A 20,063-nucleotide genomic window follows, 5' to 3' on the forward strand; every position below is an offset into this window, starting at 1 on the left:
TGGTGGGGAGGGGGGAGGAATTAACCATTTCTGAAGAGACAGACACTGGAGTCAGCAGTTGCTGATAGTTTTTTGTGTCTAGAGCAGAAGACTAATGTCTGCAAGATTGGCAGATTCCCTCCCTTCTAAGATGAACTAACTACTTGAGATGCTGCATCAGGTAGATTTAAACCAAGGTATTGGGGGTTGGAGAGTAGCATAGTAGGTAGGCATTTGCCTTGTACGCAGTCAATTTGGCTTCAATCCCTAGTACCCTGCGCCCCACCAGGTGAATCTCTATGCACAGAATAAGCCCTGAGCACCATTGGTTGTGGCCACCACTTCCAAAAGAAACTCCTGCACAATGAAACAATCATTCAAAGTATAGATTGTGTGACACTTGTGCATCTGGAAGATAAGTTCAGCGTTTAGGGGCTGCCTCTTCTTCCCCCAGCTGGAGGTCACGAATGCCAATGCTCCTGGCCTATCTGGAGCCCAAGTCTTCCTGCTTTCTCCAGCAGTCACATAACCATGTTCTTGGCTCTTCAGTTTTCAAAAAAATGCAAGAATTTGGCTTTCAGCATTCTCCATGACCTTGAAGCATTCCAGAAGAAATGGTCTGGAGTCTTAAGAGACCAGAATGTTCTTCCAGAAAGCTTTCAGTATGGGGGCAGGGAGGGTGTTCTGATAGCCGTTCACTGATGGAGTGAGGGCGTTTTGTCGAGATATAAAAATTTCTACCATCTTGAATGGGAGAAGAGGCTGAGTTTTGGGTGCTTCTTGCAAAAATAAATTGTTTTCCACTGAACAGTGTAGAAAACTTCACTTGATAATCTGTACTTAGTTATGGAAGCAACCTTAGGCCCATCCTGTGTAGAAGAAACCCACCACCTCTTGCTTTTCAAGAATCAGTTTTTAATCTGTTGTGAACATCTTCCAATGTTACTTAGGCTTAAGGGACTACTTTAGATATAGGGATGATAATAAGGATTTCTTTGTTAATAGCAAGATCAAGCAAAAGAGCTATTTAATTTTGAGATTTCCAACTCTTGCTAAATGAGCTCCATAAAGTCTTAAACCATTGTTTATTTCTACATCATGATGTGAAACAGCAGGCTTAGAATCTGCAATCCAGATAATGATCAGTCTTAAGAAGTTGCCAGTTTCTTCTAACCACAGATATGCTTAGCTTTCTCTCTCCTGGAGGAAGTCTTAGATGACCTGATACAAAGGCATTAGGAGCATGAGTTAATAGATGCGATTTAACTGGAAGAGCTCTCAGCATTATTCTCCTGTGAAATAGAAGAAAGGGAATAGTGATTTGTTTGCCTCATGTGCCCAGAAGTCAGGGGCAACAAGGAAGATGAGCTCCCAAACTCTTTGAGTCTTTGTCCATGAGATACACCACTTTTCTTAGAATGCAGCAGGCTTCCAAGACTTTAATATTCTGAGATTGTGACAACGAGGTTATCTCTGACATTCAAGTCTCTTTTAGGACGTTCCCATTTCTTTCACTCTACCATTAGCCTTTTTAGAGGTAAAGAATATAGTTTAGAAATATGGAAGGTGATGTCCAAATAGTATCAAGTAATAACATCTAAATTTTCAAAGTTAGAAATTACTGTATAATATGCAGGCTGGAGAGATAGTATAGTGGGTAAGGCCTTGCATATATCGGACCCGGGTTCAATCCCCAGCACCAAATATGGTCTCTTGCCAGGACCAATCCCTACAATCGAGCCAGGAATAAACCCAGAGCACAGCTGGGTGGTGCCTCAAATCAAAAATATCTAATATAAATTTTGTCTGGAAAATATGTTAGATCATTCAATTATTTCATTCTAGGTTATTGCTGATAATATTTTATTTCTAGGTTACTCTTTCAATTATGTGAATATTTTAAGTCTCTATTGATATTTTACTTCTAGGTTGTTTGTTGAACATTTGTTGAACATTTTACTTTTGCGCTATTTATTAAAGAAATGCTAGTGAGTCTATAATATACCCAGGACACCATGCTAGGTTCTGAAGAAACCATAGGGGATAATTCAGTTGCTCTCATTTCTAATGGAATTTAGTGTATGATGGTGGATACAGTTATAAGTTTGGATTCCTTTGAAACACTTCTCAAGAGCTTTCTTCACACTTGCACCCTGATTAGTCCTTCCATTTGCTTTTGTGTCCTGAAACCAATTGGCAGAGCCAAATACATTTTTCTTTACTGATTGCTTCTTTCCGTAATTCCATGATCACTTCTCTGGGAGAGACACTGCTCATTCATGCACGTAAGGAGACCCAGTGGCGTTGGGTGGGCAGAGTGAAATCTCTTATTCCAGACAGTGTGCCATGGGGAGGATGAATTTCAATGCCAAGCTCTAAAGAGGTAAACAGAAGCAAGGGAACACCAGCAGAACTTCCCTAGGCGGGAAGAGGAAGTGGAGTATGTCTGGGGCTACATAAGACAGGACAGAGGCCACAGCAGTGTTGAGTTGAAAGGGGTGGCAGGTGCCCTAGGCAGGCCGGAAGCAAAGGCTAGAGTGAATCTGAGCCGAGCTGGCAGGCGCTCCCTTGGGGAGGATAGTAAGGCTTCTCCACACAGCCTTCTCTGGGGCTGTCTACTCTAGTTTGACAGAGAAGAGAATTTCCTAACAGAGTCTATCTTCTGAATGCAATTGGGAGTCATATGACACTTCGTAATTACAATAAAATTGGAAGAAATGCATATGTATATATTTTTAAATAATACAGTAAGACTCTTTGGTAGGTGCAGACTTCTTTCTGTTGGGTTCACATTTTACTAACATGGCCAGAGAAGAGAAGGAACTCTTGGGCCAGCTGAATAACAATGGACTATCGATGAATTTCCTCTTAAGGACAGTGCTTCAAATTACTCTGAAGTCATTTAAATTTCAGGCGAAGTTGTTTAAATTCAAGGTAAAATCGGAATTTGTCATCATTGTGAAAAGTTGACATAAGTGGAGCCATTTTGAAATGAAATTGGGGGTCAGAGTGATAGCACAGTGGGTAGGGTTTTTGCCTTGCATGCAGCTGACCCGGGTTTGGTCCCCAGCATCCCATATGGTCCCCTGAGCACTGCCAGGAGTAATTCCTGAGTGCAGAGCCAGGAGTAATGCCTAAACATCACCAGGTATGACCTAAAAAGTGAAATGAAATTGAAGCAGCCATTTTCTACTATTTTTCTGAAATAAATGTATTGCTGTTTACCTGTTAACCTTTTATGCTCTTATTAATGGTTAACAGGTAAAAAAAGAATTATTTAGAAATTTATGGGGGAAAACCAGTAAAAACATGGTTTTGAACTGTAGCTAAGGAATCAGTACTGGGTGAGAAATCTAATGAAAATTCATATTAAGTTTCTGCTATGAGATGTGCAAGTAAGTTTGCTCTTTCATTTTTCCACTCTTAATCTGCATTGTTCCTTTATGCTTCTGTGAATTTTAGTTGACTATGGAGCATATGGCCAAGAACTGAGTGCTTCCTAGCATATTGTTGTCAGTGATGCAATTTGTGTTAATTAAACTATTTCAAGTCTGAGCCACTGGTAGTATGTATTGGCTTCAACATATTAAAGTTGGCATGTGAAAAACTGCTTTTTATATGGAGAGCCATATATGAATTTCAATATGAATAGCATGTGCCATTACCTATCAACTACAATGCCTTAATCCCTTGTGCTATATTATTACGTTTAATCTACCACAACAATGATTTGGGGTATTGCTATGTGTTTAATTGAATTGGCTTTGAATGGGTACATTACAACCTCTCATCCACCATTAACAAAATTCATTTATGAGTTAACTAGATATGAGGGAAGTAAGAAATGCAGTCTCCAGCTGAACAGCCTTCCCTCCAAATAACTGTAAACTTTGAAAGTGAGAGCGCACATTTGGTAGATAGCCAGCTCTGATAACTGAGATGATAAAATTCCCGCCAGGGAGTTGAGCAAACCAAGGGTGAGATAAACAGGATGATATCCTCGGTGCCACCCAGAGATGCGGAAGAGCCTGCCCCGTGCCAGATACTTTTCAAGATGTTTCGTGCTTATGGTTTGATTTAAATTTAAGGGCACGATTCTGTAAGCGAAAGGAGTTAAATAAAAAGAAGGTAAATGAGAGCCTGAGAGACTGTATAATGAGTTTTTATACATGCATTTGCCTTCCATGTGGCCAGGTTCGATTCCTGGCATCCCATATGGTCCCCATAGCACCACTCGGCACAGCTCATTAATGCAGAGCTAGGAGTAACCCCTGAGCATTGCTGGCTGTGGCCTCAAAATGAAACAAAAACAAAAGTTAGAAACAAGGTAATTTTACAAAAAACATGACCAGCATTAAAACACAGAGAAAGAATGTGAAGGGAACAGATCACTTCTGTTCATAAATGAACTTAGAAAGGAATCAGGGGCCAGAGTGATAGTACAGTGGGGAGGGTGTTTGCCTTGCATGTGGCCAATCCAGGTTTAATTCTCTGCCATCCCATATGGTCCCCCAAGCACCACCAGGAGTAATTCCTGAGTGCAGAGCCAGGAGTAACCCCTGAGCATCATTGGATGTGACCCAAAAAGCAAAAAATAAAAAAAAAAATAAATGAAAGAAAGGGAATCATATGAGACACTCCCAAATAGAGCACATTGGTTTATTAGTTACTGTGACCTAAAGGTGCTAGAGGAACAGCTGTGTAGGAAAAGCATGCTTCCTTTCCCTGTTCTCCTCAGGAGATGAGTTTTCCACATGAAAGTCCCCTTCCCTTGGATCAGCAAGGTAGATCCCTCCATGTGACAAAAACCAGGGAATTAAGCACTAAGAAGCCTGGAAAACAAACATGGTTGCATTATCCATTTACTGTCCCAGGCCATATGTCTTGAAAATTTTTTATAAATATGCAGTCATATTTTCTACCAGGCATAAGAACTGCTTAGGCACTTAAAAATATATATATATCACATGTCTACTTTTTTTCATTCTCCTATTTTCACAGGGCTTCTACACATATAAAACTAAAATAATTTTTCTCCTTTTCATATCTCTCATATTAATCTAATTATTAGACCAATTAAAGATCCCAGGAAGACAGAAATGAGTTTTTTCCCCCACCTCCACAGTTCTAAGTTATTCCTTGGGAAAGAAGGCACAACCTCGAGATATATTTGTAGATTTAAAATAATGTGCATGGGCGTATGGGAGGAAGGTGTTAGCACTCTGGTGTTGGTGAGGTGAGGTAGTTGTGTACACCGAGACCCATAAATGTCACTGCCATTATGAACACATTAGCGTAACTATAACTGACTTTTAAAAAATTTAATAAGAAGGACCAAAATAAACATCTTGAGGGTCTCATAACTTGTCAGTAAACCATAACTTTTACAAAAAGAAAAAGCAGACATTTGCGAGCTATGTCAACGTTGGCTACATCTGGAGGGGGGAAAGGGGGTGCTGGTGAAGCGGGTTCTTCCAGGAAAAGGAGCGGTCGGCGTGAGGCGGCCCTTACCTTTTCTCATATACTAGTTTCTGATTTGAGGGTACTTTTTATACCCAGATAATTACCTATAAAAATATTAGAATTGAGGGGCTGGAGCAATAGAACAGTAGGTAGGGCATTTGCCTTGCATGCGGCCAACCGCAATTTGAACCCCAGCATCCCATATGATCCCCTGACCACCAGCAGGAATAATTCCTGAGTGCAGAGCCAGGAGCCAGGAGTGACCCCTGTGCATATCCGGGTCATACCTTTTTGGGTGTGGCCCAAAAAGCAAAAAAAAAAAAAAAAGGAAAATATTTGCATCAAAGTCAAACGACACAGTGACCAGAAGTCTTGTTACCTGTGAGAAGAGCTCCGCTCTTTGTCCAGGCGGACAAATTCCTCCAGGCTGACCTTCTACATGCATTCTGGCTGCTGTACAGTTGTCCGCATACCCCCCAGCTCCCTGGACCTGAGGGGCAGTGATTCCCAGTCCTTGATATGGTTCTGCTTCTTTCTAGGCAAAGGAAGTCACCAACGAGCCCCCCACCCCACCCCAATCTCCCATTTGGGCCTGAAACTCCTCTCCCGAGATGGAAAGTCCTGCCAGCCTTTCTGGATGACTGGCCCCTCACAACCCACTTGTCGAAAATCTGCAGAAATAAGCCAAGTTGTGCCATTGGCAAACGAGTGAGTGGGGAGCCAAAGATAACGAGGTTTCAGATATGAATTCCTACCACCAAGGGTTTTTAAGAAAACAGGAATCACTGTTTCCCCTCCATGTTGATTGGAGCACATCGTTCGTTATTTTATTTTATTTTTTTTATGTCCGCTCTCTACTTGGGTCAAACTTGACTGCAGCCAGGACTGATTTTACCAGCATGAAAGCAGGTGCAAACAACACAAAAATAGCCTCGAATGGAAATAATTACTACTTTATAGGATCAAGAAAGCTTATCTTTGTGCCAGAAAGCCCCGTTCTCACTTGACAAAGTTCTAATTACCACTGCTTACAAAAAAGAGAGCTGAGGCATTAGTTGGAATTTGTAGATTCCGCTGTTTAAAGTTGTTTACTACAGTTTAGAAAATGCTGAAAGTTCTCTTTCAGTCCAACATAGCTTTAAAGACAATAATTGCGGCTGTCGTGATGCATAATGTATTTTTTTTATCCCTTTGTTTTACTTTGGAGTCCATTTTTCCCTCCAGGGGAGAGAACTGTAACTAAACAAATGTAGAAATTAATCCTTAATCCCAATGGCTAAATCATCCTTTAAATTACACACACAATAGTTGTGTCTCCAGTAGAAGTTTAAAAACTTGGATTACAAAGTAAAATAAAATTTATAGTTAAAAGCTTTTAAGAACAGACTACATTAGGATCAGTGAAACAGCGTTCTTTAATTAGAACATGATGCCTGCTTAGAAAGTATATGGCGAAAGATTCATCTGACTTTCCATACATTCTCACATGTTTTGTGTTGTTTGGGATGGGGTACATATTAAATATGTTCTTTAATTCTCATATAGACACACTCATGCCAGATAAACATGTTTTCAATTATTCATTTTCAATGCACTTGGACAGTGAAAAATGCCAGTAGACAAATATGCTTATGCTATGTCAGCCTAGAAATGAATGTCTCAGCTCAAATGTCAACTTTTTAAAAACAAATAAAAGAGCCAGCGATTATAGTCTAGTACTCAGATATGAGCGTTAAAATGAATATTGGCTGCTTTCATACGTGTTTTTCTTTTGCTTTTTGCTTTTGTTTCCATTTTTGCTTTATTAATTAAGTTTTCCCCTGCCCCCCACTAAGTGTTAAGATGAAAATGTTTCCTGGTGCAATTCAGTCCTTACAGACCAAATGGACTGCAAGCAATTTGTTTCTACTTAAAAGGTCATTTCATGATATTTGGGGTCACCAGAGCTTTTAATCTCATTGCAAACCGCATATACCCCAACATTATGTGATACACTTTCATGTGTTTCGGGGAATGATGGAGACAGTGAAAATAGAGTCCCTGGTAGAGGAATCTCAAGGGGATTATTTATTTGCCTTCTACTTTTCAAAATGCTGCAGAGCAGCTCCATGCCCCATCTCTGTCACCAACCCCTCCCGATCCCCGCTAGCCTCTTGTCTGCTCTACTGAAATGGAGGTGCTCCTGGAGCCCTTACATGGGGTCCCCTTTTCTCCTTCTCTTCCTCTGAGTGGACAGGGGTCTGGATTCCCGTAGCAGCTTCTCACATCTCTGGATCTAGAAGGGTAGTAGAGATGAGGATGGCATAGTGATCTCCTCAAGGAGCCTCAAGGGCCCTGGCCTTCTCTCGTCATGGGCACTCTTCTTGCTTGGTGCCTGTCCCTACAGTGGACAGTGGGTGACATGTCTTGGGTTCATCATATCTCCTGACAAACAGCCCACGCAGTTCCTGCCGCCTGCCCGAGGGATTCTCCTGGTCCAGATGCCTCCATTCCACCCCAGCCTCAGTCCTGCAATCCCATCAAACCTCTCTTGCACCCACCCTGGGAGATCCCAATCCATGTTCTTCCCATTTCAGAATCTGGGAGTCTCCCCCTGGATGAAGGCTATGAACATGATTTCCCGCCAATTAGTAAGAACTGTTGCATCATAGGACACATTCTCAGTGTGTGAGCAGTCCCCCAAGTTCAATCCCCAGCACCATAGGCACACATACACGCCACGCATACACGCACACCACACACACATGCCACACACACATACACATATGCCACGCATGCACACACATACCACGCACACACACACATACTCACCACACACTCACTGCATTACTGGACCTTATATCTTATCTGTAAGATGATTAAAATGTTTCATATAAAGGTCAAAAGAAAAATTAATACATGCACACTTAGTTCCACAATTGTGATTATCTTAGCCAAAAATTCTTCCTCCTCCCACCAGTGTTCTCTTTCTAACCCAGTCAGCAGTTTGTACCTGTTCCTTCTGTTACTACCTGTTCGATTTCCTCATCCCTACAGTGCCAGCCACTACCGCTTCCTGCATTTGTGTGGCTCAAAATGCTGTTTAAACTAAAAGGACCATATATAATGGTCATCTAATTTGAATGCTCCTGTCCCTCCTGGCTCATGATCTTACTAAACAATTTGATACCTTTGTGCCTTTATTTCTTCACATTCTATATTATGATTGTGTTTGCAGTTTTTCAGGCTGAATATTTTAAAGGTTATGTTATATAAGATCACTTTCTTTTAGAAACCATTCAGGAAGATAAATTTGTCTTTGGAAAAGTAATTACCATGAGAAACAAGAAATATACATATAACATATATAAATATATAAAATATATATAAATGTTTATTTCATGGTGGAGTTGCGCATTTTATTTTCTGAGTGCAATCTGTTGAAGCTCTTCATATTAAAAAATAAAGATAAACAAATTAAAATCAGTTGGGCGAATCTCAGTTTGATTGAAGTGGTTCGCACATGCCAATGAGAAATGCTTTGTTACGGAGCAATGGAAGGGTTGCTTCGCCCTCGACCACATGGGGCTTTAGGCCAATGTTATTTTGGGATTAGTTTTCTCTTCCACGTGGAGAAAACATGCCATTTCATCTGTGAGATAATAAAACAAGAGAACCCAGAAATATTTGGATACTGATATTTGGGTTTCCCATTCTCTGGCTTGAAATTTTGCTAAAATGGCCCAGAGAGACAGCAGAGGGGATGAGGCACTTGGAGGCAGCCAATGCCGCCTTAATCCCCAACACCACATGTGGCTCCCTGAGCACTTCATCTAATCTTCCAAACACCGCCAAGGGTGACCTCTGAACACAGAGCCAGGAGTCAGCCCTGAGCACTGCCTGGCCTGGGCCAAAAAAACAAAAAAGAGGAAATAGTTTGGTTAAAAGAAAACCACACACACACACACACACACACACACACACACACACACACAGATGTAGAGGCAAAAAGAAGCAAAAATTGCATTTGGAATGTTACAAAAGAAAAGAAAAATCCCTCCTTCCCTTCGAGACAGTTGCAAGGAGAGGGGGACACACACGGTGGTTGGAGTTTCCCGGGGCCCCTGAAATCGTCACTGGCAGAGTCTCCAGCTGCTCCTGTGTGTGTTCGTGGTGCTCACTGAGGGCCTTTGCAGAGCTGCACTCACACCTGTGCTTGCAGTGCGCCAGAAATCACACACTTGGTTGGGTACCAGGGTTCCTGACCGGCAGCGCTGCCGGGGTCGCACTTGGCAAGAGGGGCGGTGCCCGGGTTGAACTTGCAGCCCAATGCTGCAAGGTGGTGTTTCGTCACTGAGCTGTCCCTGACCCCCTTAAACACTTTTTCAATAGTTTACTGTATAATCTCCAGGGCGGCCAGGGAGAGCCCCAGCGGCTCTCCCTCTCGCTGCCTGAATTCAGTGCACTGGCACCGGTTTCCCATGCCACGGGTGGATGAAGGAGGAAACGAGGGCCACCAGGCTGGTTGGTGATCAGCTGCCATTTATTCCATTCTCCCCACACACCTGCTCCAGTCTCACCAGCTCCCCATGCTAGTCTCACACTGTCCCTCCTGTCTCTCCCACTCACCTCTCTGTGCTCCATCTCGCAGCCACGTCTCTCGTCTCTCCACGCGCTTGCTCGTGCATTCTTCCCCTACATTCTTCTCCCTCTGTCCCCCTTGCTAGTCTCTCCACGCTCCATCTTGCTGCCCTGGTCTCTCCCTCCGTCTCCAACTCTGCACTGGGGGTAGCAAAATCAACAAAAGAGAACCCTTCCTGAGATCACTAAGAAAATGATGGCTGGAGGACTCAGTTGGGATGGGAGATGCATGCTGACAGTAGATAATGGACCCAACATGATGACCTCTCGGTGTCTGTGTTGCAAGCCATAATGCCCAAAAGTAGAGAGAGAGTATGGGGAATATTGTCTGCCATGGAGGCAGGGGGAGGGTGGGAAAAGGGGGGGTATACCCGGGATATTGGTGGTGGGGAATGTGCAGTGTTGGGGGGATGGGTGTTTGATCATTGTGAGATTGTAACCCAAACATGAAAGCTTGTAACTATCTCACGGGGATTCAATAAAATTAAAAAAAAATCCCTTCCTTTGCTCACGGGCAAAATACCATTTAAGGTGTTTTTCTCCTTTCCTTAGTCCAATGACTTAACATCTTAATTCTACTTAATATTAGTTATTTTGTATGGGCACAGTAAGAGATACATTGAGTTTGTAGGGCAGCTCTCCTGGGACATCTCACTACACACTCAGGTTACAGTGCCCAAGCCAGATTAAATTCATTCCTAACCTCAGCAGTGGCCAAATCTAGTTATTACTTTTTGGATTATGACAGAATTTGTCCATAACCATGCTCTTAATTTATAGTTAAGTATTATGGCACTAAGGCAAGGCCCATTTCGATGTGAGGATAACTTACCACTTGCCCTGGGTCCATCCAGTACCTTGTCGGGACACTGCTTTTGGGGAGCTAGGAAGTAAGGGCAACTGAGGCTTAATTCACAAGAACAGATGTCCAGGAGGTAACACTATCTGGAGTCCATTAACTCCCAAGTTACAAAAGCATAGCATTAACTGTCTTCTTGTGTCCATACAAAAAGAACATTGCTCTGCATTAACTCTGCAAAGGACTTAAGGAGAAGAGAAAAGCAATATTTACTAGTTAACAGAGCACAAAGAAAGAGGTTACAAAGAAACATAGAGGAATGGGAGCACTGTGATGGGAGTAACCCAATAAACCTAAGTTCCCTGCGGCAAGGCAGAAAAGACAAACCAATGTGATCCTACAGTTTGCCACTCCGAAATAAATACTATAATAGAACAAATGGCGCATAGGTAATGTAATTGAATCAGAGCAGAGGGAAGCAAATAGCTATGTAACAGCTACCTGAAAAACAGCTATAAGAAAAACAGATTGCATGCGCAAGTGTGTATGTGTGCACGAATGTATGTGTGTATGAATGTACATGTGTGTCCACATATGTGGAGGGGAAGGAAAAGGAGGAAGGGTGGCTGGAGAGGGAAGGGGAAAGCCATAGAGCTGAAACAGCTCACAAAAATAGTTTTTCAGCAGGCTGAGAGCGGTTCAGACCTTCTTTATCTTTCGCTGTTGCCATTTTCCCATGAGCCCCTCTCTTCCATTTGCTTCTCAGCCGTCTGGTCTGGAAAGGAATTGCTGCAGGCAGAGGTGGGAGTCCCTGTCTGGCCTCACAGCCCCTGCAGCTCTAACTGCCTGCTGGGCTCTCACGCGGGAAACCAGACTCAAAATCTCTCAGTACTTTCATCCACTCACCTTCACTTCTGGGGATCCTTTATTTCCTCCTTACCTGCTGGCTCCAAGAGCTCGGAGAGTCCAGAAGACACTTAAAGGGTGACAGTTATTGAGAAGGGCATGAGGAAAACAGTCTGTGAGGCAAATATTCTTGCCCTAGAAAGCCCAGAATGGGGTGACCTCTCATTTCCCCAAATCTCAGCAGGATCTCGAGCAGCGAATGCACAGAACTGCCAGTACTTGCCTTTGTGTTTTGTTGAGGGGGCGGGGCGGGGGAGCACAGCTGGTGCTACTCAAGGGTTACTCCTAGCTGTGTGTTCAGGAACTGTTCCCCAGTAGTGTTTGGGGATTGAATCCAGGTCCTTAGCCCATTCTAGCTGAGAGGTAGCTTCTCTCGCTTAGCAGTGGTGGCTACTGGTGTGCCCCAGCTCACAACATAATAGTAAGTGAACTGGTAGAGGTTAGATCCGGCCGGAAGCTAAGTTGCTGTGTGTTTAGTAAGATGATGGTATGCGTCCAGACTGCAAAGGAGATAAGTAGCTTTGCAGACAGGTAGCGAGGAGGAGCAAGAAGAGAGAGTAAAGTGTCTTCCCAGGTGGCAAAGACAACTCAATGGCAGGGGAGAAGCATCAGAACTCCTTGGCTGAGCCTGGGCTCTGGGAATCGACCTCTTCATTGGATAGGGTCCATGATAGGTCCAGGAAGGGGGTCTAGGCCCTGGACTTCAAGGATGTGAAGCTTATAAATAATGTCAGAGTGGGAGCTGGTAGGCACCCCAAACTGGCAGAGTCTTACTTTTCCTTACTTTTCATCAAACCTCAAGACCTTGTACAAACCTAGAATCAGGGTATCATGAGGGACACTCAGAATACAGAGGCTTGGATATGGATTTAAATGTAGTTCTGTGTGTGTGTGTGTGTGTGTGTGTGTGTGTGTGTGTGTGTATGAGAGAGAGAGAGAGAGAGAGAGAGAAAGATTATTGGAAGACAAATCCATTCTTACGGCTTATCATTTATCATTTTAAATATTTTCCTTCATTACTGATTGCACCATTCTAGGTCTAGATTACTTACTCTCTTTGTGCTTATACAGAAATCCTTGCCAACAATTTAAACTAGTGGTCTGATAAACTCTCATAAATGCCTTGTTTACAGTACAAAACCTTAACTGCATATTTACACATGTCTCTGGTGCAATATACTTCCCATAGCTTATGTTCTTTAATTTGAACTTAGCTAGTTTACTGTAAAAATAAATAGCATGGGGCTGAAGAAGCATATTGTGTGAGTAGTTTTTTCTGCCTGCTGCAAATATTGAATTAAATTTATATGCTAATTATGACAATAATGGGCCTTTGGATGATTCTACATTATAAGCATCGACTGAAATGAGGTCCCTAGTTGTCACAGAGAGAATCAAAAGGATCGTAGTTTGAGGAGTAAATATGTGATTATAGTGATTATGTGTAAATTGTGATTATATTCTTCAATAAAGAATGCATGCTGGGATTTACAACTTTCCTCTGAGAATCAATCAATGAATTAACACATATTGAACACCCAGGGGGGTTGAGTTGCTGAACAAACAGATTGCTTCATCAACCTGCCAAACACCAGCAAGTGGACGGAGCCGTACAATAAATGCAGCCAAACATGAGTCCGAGTTTACTTTCCTGGTTGGTAAATGTGTGTGGTAAATTCTTTTCTTTGGGGGGAACAGGGGTGGTGTATGCCCACTGGTGCTCAGAGCTTACTCCTGACTCTGCACTCAGAGATCACTCCTGGCAATGCTCAGGGGACCACCTGGGGTACCAGGGATCAACCCTGGGTCAGCTGTGTGCAAGGCGCTGGCCCCCAAAGTAGAGTCTCACTGGGACTCCTTCTACTCCCTGCTCTGTTACTTGCACGAGACAGTGAGAGACTTTGCCCTCCAGATCAATTCAACTCCATAATTACTGAAAGGAAATACATTGTCCTGTCTTAGGGAGATTTTTCAAAGGAAAAAAGAGAGCAGAAAATTGCCATGAAAATCATTAAACTCTATAGCCATACAACAGGATTTTTCTGCTCAATTGTTTTTTTCCCTCAAAACTTCACTCTGGGTGGTTTATTCCCATGAAGTCAATTTCCCTTCTTTTTTCCTCAAAATCCTCTCTCCAGTGACCTGCCCACTTCTAAATCATGAGCACCAAATAATCATCTCCGATTCTGAATTACTATCCTGGTTTTTGTTTGTTTGTTTGTATGATTATTTTGGATTTGGGCCATACCTGGCAGTGCTCAGGATTTACTCCCAGCTCTGTGCTCAGGGATCACTTTAGGTGGTGCTCTGGGGACCATTTGTGCTGTCAGGGACCCAACTGGAGTCGATTATGGACAAGACCCTACCGACGGTATTATATCTCCCGCTTCAAACTGACTTATCTCTTAGTGGTGTTTTACACGGTTCAAGATCAGTTTGTCATCTTCGAATTTTTTTGTTTTATGTTTGATTTGTCTTCCAGAACATTCTTATTTTTCTCTCTCCATCATTGTCTATATTTTCTCGAATGGTTCTTTCTCATCCCCTTATGCTTTTTTCTTACTTATGGATGAAACTTCTTCTCTCTACACCTTTTCATTTTCCACTCCTCTGCTGTTATGACTTTACAAGCTATTTTGCTTTGATTATTCCCACAGCAGTGCAGGAATCTGCAAACTTTAGAATTTCTTTTTTTTTTAATTTATTTTTCTTTTTTTTTAATTTAATAGTTCATTTTTAATTAGTGAGTCAACGTGAGGGTACAGTTACAGATTTATACATTTTTGTGCTCATGTTTCTCCCTTACAAAGTTTGATAACCCATCCCTTCACCAGTGCCCATTCTCTACCAAAAGTAAACCCAACATCCCTCCCCCCCTCCCCAGTCCTGTCTCCCCCCACCCCACACTGCCACTATGGCAGGGTGTTCCCTTTTGTTCTCTCTTTCTGATTGGGTGTTGTGGTTTGCAATAAAGGTGTTGAGTGGCCACTGTGTTCAGTCTCTAGTCTATATTGGGCCCGAATCATCTTTCCCCCACATGACCTCCAATCACATTTTACTTGGTGTTCCCTTCTCTGAGCAAACTTTAGAATTTCATCTTCTACTTAACAACTCCACTGAAATAAAAAATTTTAATAAAAAATGTATACTTTGCTCACCTTCTTTCCCACACCAGCTCTAGCAATCAGCTTCTAGAGTTAATGACTTAAGTCTTTCTATCTACGTGACACAAAATAAGAAGCAAACTAACTAGAGATCACAAAGCAAGCAGATCAGGGTACCTAGCTCCAAAACAAAGAAAATAAATGAACAAACGCTAATACAAGAACACAGATGAGTGTCCAAACAACACTTCAAATATGAACAGGTTGGGCTAACACCACCATCTGCGTCACCACAATTAATTAAACCAATTCACATTACACTTTTCTCTAGTTATTTTTACTAGAGAATTTAATTTAAAAAAATTAATAAAAAATTAAAGAATTAATTTTAAAAAATTTAATTTTGCTCCAGTTTCCCCCAATGACTTCAGTCTTCAGACAGAAAACAGTCACTTGATCAACCCTAATTTTAGACACTGGGATGTTAAAAATACAATTGCAGGAGCTGGAGCAGTAGCACAGCGGGTAGGGTGTTTGCCTTGCACATGGCTGACCCAGGTTCAATTCCCAGCATCCCATATGGTTCCCTGAGCACTACCAGGGGTAATTCCTGAGTGCAGAGCCAGGAGTAACCCCTGTGCATCGCTGGGTGTGACCCAAAAAGCAAAGAAAAAAGTACAATTGTAACAATCATGCCATGCTCAAGATCCCTCTCCACACGTTCAGATGAGCCTCATGTATGAAGGTACTGGCAGAGGAACCCAGGTGTGTGGGACCCGGGGCTGAGACCTCCAAGCCTGCTCAGATCGGGACTGGGCCTCTTCCACCCAGATTTCCCATTTTCCAGTAGCTAGGCGATCACACCCAGGACTGCCCCCGGGCGCCGTGTAATCCCACCAACAGCCCACACCCAGAGACTTAAAACCAAGCTCCGGGAAGCATATAGACATCTTATAACCTAGTTCTCCCCCTGGCAAGCTACTGAGAGTTTCCTGCCCAGTCAGGAGAGCCTCGCAAACTCCCCATGGTGTATTCATATGCTCAAACCCAGTAACAATGCTGGGTCTCATTTCCCTGACCCTGAAAGGGCCTCCAATGCTGCATTGTTGGGAAGGACGAGTAAAGAGAGGCTTCTAAAATCTCAGGGCTAGGATGAATGGAGATATTACTGAGACCCCTCGAGAAATTCAATGATCAACAGGATGATGATGATGATGATGATGATGGTGATGTAACAATCAGATTATTTGGGGGTGTGAGACACATGCTGTTGTGTGCCTTACCTGCTGTACTATCTTTCAGGCTCAGCAATCATATTCTGTTTAAGGAGGAGGAAGAAAAGAGGTGAGAAGTTGGTGTTGTCTGCTGTGTCTCATCTGAGATACTTGATACATGCATTGCTGTATAGATCTATCGATTTGGGGGTGTATCAATAAAACATATTCTCCTCTGGGGGTCAGCCTCCAGCCTCCCACAAAAGCTCTGTCCCCACATTTGAAGTAGAAATGTGCTCCATGGAACTTCAGTCCTGACATTGGCTAACCTGTTCACTTTCTAGAAGCTTCTTGAGAGCAAAGTGTGCCTATTTAGAATAAGACATGCAGAGAGATCCCACTGGGAGGATTTTGCTTTGTCCCTATAATAATTCCTGGATCTGCAGAAATCCTGAGGCTTGGAAGTGGCCTTATCCTTTTCAGGATTTATCACAGAGTGTCCACTTCCTCTCCACGTTTTTTCCTAAATTCGGAAGTGTAGCGCCATTGACCTCCGTGGACTGTACCTACCAGTCTTTTCCTCCAACCCTGTTCTCTGTGCCTGGCTCATGAGAGTGGAGAAGGAAGGAAATGGGAGTCTGATATGTGGGGCTTTGCGGGAAACTTCTGCCTTCTGGATAGCCAGGGACCTTCTTGCAAGGGTGTGGTGGGATGCTGGCAGGCGGAGCCCCTCCCCTCCCCCATAAGGCAGCGCGCTCGAGGACGGCTGCAAACAGGCCATGGGCAGCAGAGCAGAAATTTGGACCAAACCGCAGTCCCTCGCAGTTCTGCTGAAAGGCAATGTCTGTGTGAGACCACCTACCTCTGTGTTCCTTGCATCACAGCGCCTTCATTCCCATGTCTGCATCCTGATGATAAGATCTTTCCAGGAGTATTAAGACGCAAAGGTTATTTTTTTTGCTCTGCCCAGCACCCACTGCGGGGGCCCCACCTAGAAAGAAACCTGCGAGATATCCATCACTGAGCAACAGTCCTTTGAAATTTGACTTAAAATCAATAATATATCTAGATTCTAAAAAGAGCTTCAAAGGCAGTGTTGCAATAAACTCTCAGTGAACTAGGAAATTCTAAGAAGTTGCGCTTGCTCTCAAGGCTGTGTTCTCCCCTGAGCACGCATTTCACTTGCGGTCTCTGCTTCTCTGTGTACTTCCCTTCCGGAGAAACCCGTGTTCTCTCTCCAGCATGTACTTCTCTCTTTATGCCCCATCACATACTTCTGAATAATTTCCACTAAAAACTATTTTGCTTCACCAAAAACAAATTCTAAAAACTCTCATTTAAGGGCTGGAGCGATAGCACAGCGGGTAGGGCGTTTGCCTTGCACGCGGCCAACCCGGGTTCTAATCCCACCATCCCATATGGTCCCCTGAGCACCGCCAGGTTAATTCCTGAGTGAAGAGCCAGGAGTAACCCCTGTGCATAGCGGGGTATGACCCAAAAACCAATATATATATATATGTATATATATATGTATATATATACACACACATATATATAGGTTAAAACTAAAACTAGACAAAAATGAGTAGAGTAAAGCGGTCTTCCAGACCAAAGAAATAACACTAGCTTGGGAATGGATGTTTCTGAAATATTACTTCTGTTTTTTTAAACCTTGAATAATTTACTAATTAGTCTCAGTTACCTCATCCGTGAAATTATTTAATTATGTTAATAATACCTTCCTTGCAAGACTCCTGCTATACATAAAACACAGCAATTCCTGTCCTGGTACATGGTAACTCATTCAACACATATCTCTCATAGAAATCCATAGAATGGACTCATTTTCTAAGGTCACTAGTTGCGTGGTCTTGAGATTATTGATTCTTCTTTTATTAACTAGGCGAATTGTACAAAGTCTTTAGCTTTTTAAGACAATGGTTAGACCTATCATAAATTCACTTAACATAGGGTGGACAGAGAAGAAAGGATAGTCTCTGGATTCTGGACTCAATACTGTCCTTGTGTAATAAAACTGGACAGGTCAGTAGAGGAAACTCAGAATTACTTCCTTATAAAACTATGGAAATGAGTGAATATGGCATGGGAGAGTGTATTGGCATATATGATACTTTTAATATCAGCTAAAATTCTCTGATGAGGGCCTGGAGCAATAGCACTACGGGTAGGGCATTTGCCTTGCACGTGGCCAACCCGGGTTCGAATCCCAGCATCCCATATGGCCCCCTGAGCACCGCCAGGAGGAATTCCTGAGTGCAGATCCAGGACTAACCCCTGTGCACCACCGGTTGTGACCCCAAAACCAAAAACATAAATAAAATAGAATAAAATAAAATTTTCCAATGCTTTGGTCATGGTGCACCATGAAAGTCAAGTGGAAGGGAACAAAAAGTTAGCGAATTTCATTTGACTGTCTTCATATGAATACTGATGAGATGATCTCTGGCACAATTTTCTGCTTGTCTTTGGACCAGACCCACTGGTGTGAAGGGGCTGCTCTGGGCTTAGGAACCACGTGTTGCTTAATATCAAACTTAAGGTGTCAGCCATGCTAGGCAAGTGATCTACCACTCAGCCACATACTGTGTCCCTGGAACAATTTTGATACACAATAGAATACTATGCAGCTGCAAGGAGCAATAAAGTCATACAATTTGCTGCAACCTGGTTGGAACTGGAAGAAATCATGTTGAGTGAAGTAAGTCCGAAGAAGAAAGACAAACACTGGATGATCTCACTTATTTGTGGTATATAGACTCTGGGATGCGGAAATGAACTGTAGTAAAAGGGGGATGTATCGATCACCCTGACTCCAGTGTTTAAAGAGAAAGAGAAGGAAATAAATCAAAAGGGGAAGAAGAGAGAGGGAAATAATGATAAACAGGCACTAGGGCTCCAGTTATGCCAGTGATATGAGTGAGGGGTAGAGCCATCTATCCAAAACAGAGACTCGACAAAACTGAAAACATGAGATATAGGCTGAAACTACTGAAAGTCGTAAAGTGCCAGTCAAGTGGACAGGTGGAGATAGGACGGAGTTGGGGTGAGGAGGGAATCTGGGAAGAGTGGTGGAGGGAAGTTGACACTGGTGGTGGGTTTGGTGTTGAAATATTATGTGCCTAAAACTCAAGCATCAATAATTTTGCAAATCACCAGTACTTTAATGATATAGAAAATAAAATTAAAAACTAAAAGCTTCAAGTTGCGTATCTTTGCTCATGTCACGGACTCTACTTGAGACAAAGGGATTTTTCTTTGCTGTAGGAAAAGAAAATGGGGGTTTCAGGCTGATGTCAATGAAAGGGAAATGAGTGAGATGCATAAATTATGAAAATGGAAAGAGCAGTGATTCCAGCATGAGGGAGTTCAATCCTAGGGCAGAGTTCCATCAGTACTTGCCAGGTCTCAATGAGAAACTCACATCCTCATAGAAAAAGAGTAAAAAAAACCTGAAGACCTGAGCATTTTTGTTGAATCTAAGGGACTACTTACTTGCTGGGCTGGAGCGATAGCACAGTGGGTAGGGCATTTGCCTTGCACGCAGCCGACCCAGTTCGATTCCTCCACCCCTCTCGGAGGGCCCGGAAAGCTATGGAAAGTATCCCACCCACACTGCAGAGCCTGGCAAGCTACCTGTGGAGTATTCGATATGCCAAAAACAGTAACAACAAGTCTCACAATGAAGACATTACATGTGCCCACTTGAGCAAATCGATGAGCACTTGGGATGACAGTGACAGTGACTTGCTTGCTAGAAAAGTACTGAGTTAAAATCTAATGTTTAAATAAGTAGTCAATTTGCGAGAAAAATATATAATTTGAGAAATTCCCTTTTTCCACAGTAGTAAAAAAAATGCAGCTTGTGGAAGGACAGAGAGCTGACTCACTGGCTTCACCCGGTGAGTTGGAGTTGTTATGATGCGTGTGTGTGTTCTAAGCTATGTGAAAGGCTTAGAA

The sequence above is a fragment of the Sorex araneus genome, chromosome 10, assembly GCF_027595985.1.
Source record: "Sorex araneus isolate mSorAra2 chromosome 10, mSorAra2.pri, whole genome shotgun sequence".
In the NCBI taxonomy this organism is placed as follows: domain Eukaryota; kingdom Metazoa; phylum Chordata; class Mammalia; order Eulipotyphla; family Soricidae; genus Sorex; species Sorex araneus.